Raw genomic sequence first — 4187 nt, forward strand, 5'->3', positions numbered from 1 at the left:
TGTCATATGCTTATTTACTTGCATCTGGGCTCGATCGCTATCCTCCTAGATGAAAAAATGCAGTCAATCCAGTTATCATTTTTCCATCTTACGTTTTGTTGACACTTGTACCCAGGCATACAGAAAGTAAAATCTCATCTCATTATCTCTAGCTGCTTTATTCTGTTCTACAGGGTTGCAGGCAAGCTGGAGCCTATCCCAGCTGACTACGGGCGAGAGGCGGGGTACACCCTGGACAAGTCGCCAGGTCATCGCAGGGTTGACACATAGACACAGACAACTATTCACACTCACATTCACATCTACGGTCAATTTAGAGTCACCAGTTAACCTAACCTGCATGTCTTTGGACTGTGGGGGAAACCGGAGCACCCGGAGGAAACCCACGTGGACACGGGGAGAACATGCAAACTCTGCATAGAAAGGCCCTCGCCGGCCATGGGGCTCGAACCCGGACCTTCTTGCTGTGAGGCAACAGCGCTAACCACTACACCACTGTGCCGCCAGAAAGCAAAATAGTAGTTTAAATAAATTTGTCAGTCTGTCAGCCATTGTTCATTGTCTGGTCAATTGATTTGTGTCATAAGTTTAGGAATTATTTATGAAAAAGACAAACAAACATTACAGAAACATACAAAGGTGTGTGTGTGTGTGTGTGTATAGATAGATAGATAGATAGATAGATAGATAGATAGTGGAGTTTACATATATGGACAATAATGTCATCATGGACATTAATATCATGGGGTCAGGACTTGTTTAGTTTCATGTTAGCCTGCTTTATCCATTTTACAACCAGTTTTGATGTGCGTTTGGGTTCATTGTTCTGTTGGAACACCCAAATAGTGTTGTTTTGAGGTTATACTGAAGAATTCTGAGATAGTCCTCCTTCTTTATGACTCCATCCACTTCACCTGGCAGCAAAACAGCCCCAAATCATGATGCTACCACCACCATGCTTGACACACTGTTGGTACAATGTTCCTCTGTGCCTTTAGTCACTGTGGCCCTCCTCAAGAAGGCTTTTTCTTTGTCCATGTGGTCAGTTGCAAACTTTAGTCAAGCTTGAAGGTGTCAGTTTTGAAGTAGGGGCTTCTTTCTTGGATGACAGCCTCTCAGTCCATGGTGACATAAAACTCACTTGACTGTAGACAGTGACACTGGTATTCCACTCGCTTCCAGTTCATGGCAGGCCTGTCCCTTGGTGGTTCCTGGTCATCCAAACCAATTACCTTTCAGTTGAGGGTGACAGTTCGGGTCTTCTTCCAGCACAGCAGCTTGGCAAAGTGGCGACACCTCCTAATAACTTATGTACAGTTGTTTGAACTGATGATCTTGGAATCTGCACTTGTTTAGAATTGGCTCCAAAAGGAATTCCTGAGTTGTATTTATCTGTGGTCCTCTTTTTCAGATCTGCACTGAGCTCATTGGACTTTCCCATCATACTGTGTTCGTCAATCCAACGAGTACTGTCAAACAAACCCTTTTTATGTTGGCACAGAGAAGCTACCAGCTGTAGTCAGTCATGATCACTAACAGGAACACTAGAGGCCTTAGCAAAAAAACATTTTGGAATTTTCAGCACCACTGAATTAATAATCCAAGTGGATGTGTGTATACTTTTGACTCTGTATGTATAATTTTGACCTGGTGTTGATTTCAGAAAACCAAACATAAATTAAAACTTGTACACCAAATTCTTGTTTTTTTCCATTGAAGATGTATGTTGTACAATCATTCTGCCACGGAAAAGGAAGAGTTTAACAAAATAATTAAAACCAACATTGCATGACATCCCATACTGACATCCATGTTCATGTATGCAAACTTTTGACTGCAACTGTGTGTAGATAGATAGATAGATAGATAGATAGATAGATAGATAATCAGACATCAGTGGTTAAAGAAGAATAAAATCAATGCTTTGGAATGTCCAAGTCACAGTACTGACCTTAATCAAATGGAAATGCTATGGAAGAGCCTGAAGAAGACCCACCTACCTGAAGAGGACCACCTATGAAGAAACCCACCTACATCCCAGAGTTGAAGCTGTTCTGTACGGAGGAATGGGCTAAAATTCCTCCAAGCTGATGCACAGGACTGAGCAACAGTTACTAGAAATGTTTACTTGCAGTTATTACTGCGCAAGAGGGTCACACCAGATATTGAAAGCAAATGTTCACATACTTTTGCCATTCACACATACATAATATTGGATCATTTTCCTCAATAAATATATGACCAAGTATTTAATTTTGTCTCATTGGGTTATTGATCACTACTTTTGTGACTTATGTGAAAAACATATTTTAGATCATATTTATGTAGCAATACTGTAGGAATGTAGGAATTACTGTATTTATAAAAGTATTTACCCTTTCTAGAGCATGTTTTGCATGTGTGAAGAAGAAAGAGGGAAGTAAATCATGAATACTGCTGGCACAGGGTTTCAGGGGTGGACAATAACGAAGTACATTTACTTGAGTACTGTGCTTAAGTACACTTTGAATATTTGTACTTTACTTGAGTATTATTTTTTTTTGGAAACTTGTAACTTTAACTTCACTACATTTGAAAGACAAATATCGTACTTTTCACTCCACTACATTTCTATCAAGGTCCTCGTTACTATGAAGCAGCTTTAAAAGTGTTTTTTTTCTTTCTAAAATGTGATTGTTTTTTTTGCAGGTGACACTGAGAGCCCATCAGTAATCACTAGGGTCACATCACATCCATAGACTGTATAAAATCAAGTTCAGTGATTTCCCAGTAGCATTATTTGAACATGATCAGTTGATGGCAGAATGGAAGGAGGCGGTTCTTCTGGGGAATGCACACACCCATGGCCCACGAACCCACGTTTCAGTTTTCTGAAAGGATTAAAGATTCGTTTCATTTTAAATGCTTGCTTTGCTTGCCTACAACAAACCACATCATGGCCTATAAAAACCCGCTGTCCAACCTGCATTTTATTGAGGTATATAAACATTTTATTCCAAGAGAAAGCTTGCAATGAAGTTGTCTGTGCTTTTAGAGCTGGCAATAATGTTGCAATAGCGATGCAGTCTGGTTAGTCAAATGACTTTCTATGGAGTTGCCTGCCAAGTTGCCATCGCCTTGTCCACAGCTAACGTTAACACATAGCCAGTTAACTTGGACACTGTTAGTTAGCATGTAAAAACGGAGTTATGCCAACATGAATAACGTTAACTTATCTGAAGTGCTTTCAGAAATGTTTTAGTATCTCATCTCATCATCTCTAGCCGCTTTATCCTTCTACAGGGTCGCAGGCAAGCTGGAGCCTATCCCAGCTGACTATGGGTGAAAGGCGGGGTACACCCTGGACAAGTCACCAGGTCATCACAGGGCTGACACATAGACACAGACAACCATTCACACTCACATTCACACCTACGCTCAATTTAGAGTCACCAGTCAACCTAAACTGCATGTCTCTGAACTGTGGGGGAAACCGGAGCACCCGGAGGAAACCCACGCGGACACGGGGAGAACATGCAAACTCCGCACAGAAAGGCCCTCGCCGGCCCCGGGGCTCGAACCCAGGACCTTCTTGCTGTGAGGCGACAGCGCTAACCACTACACCACCGTGCTGCCATGTTTTAGTATAATCTTGCCAAATAAACAAAATGTAGAAATCTCTTTTCTAGTAACATTAGCTACCAAATATGACTTTGAGTTTGAAAAGAGTTTGCTAGCATGTCAGGTGGAGCATCACTGACTAGCTAGCTTAACATTAAAACCACCATGATGGCACAGCATACATTCATTTTGTGAATCCAGTCGGTTGTTTCAGAGACATTAGGTTTTGTAAGCGTTGTGGCAATAATACAATGATACACTGACAGAAAATGTACTTTTAATACTTAAGTATTTTTAAAAGCAAATACTTCAGTACTTTAACTTAAGTAAAAATTTGACTGGACAACTTTCACTTGTATCGGAGTAACATTTGACCAGTGGGATCTCTACTTTGACTTAAGTAATGAAGTTGGGTACTTTGCCCACCTCTGCAGGGTTTAAAGCCCTGCTCTAGTGTATAACCGGAGACAGTATGTATACTCCACCTATTGATGAAAGTTGTGACATCTTAGATGTGAGGCTTCCTGAGTGAGTAAACACCAAATTCATCTCAAAGATTTAGCAGAGAATTCAGTGGAGACAAAACG

Source organism: Neoarius graeffei, chromosome 2 (assembly GCF_027579695.1).
Source record: "Neoarius graeffei isolate fNeoGra1 chromosome 2, fNeoGra1.pri, whole genome shotgun sequence".
Taxonomy (NCBI): Eukaryota; Metazoa; Chordata; class Actinopteri; order Siluriformes; family Ariidae; genus Neoarius; species Neoarius graeffei.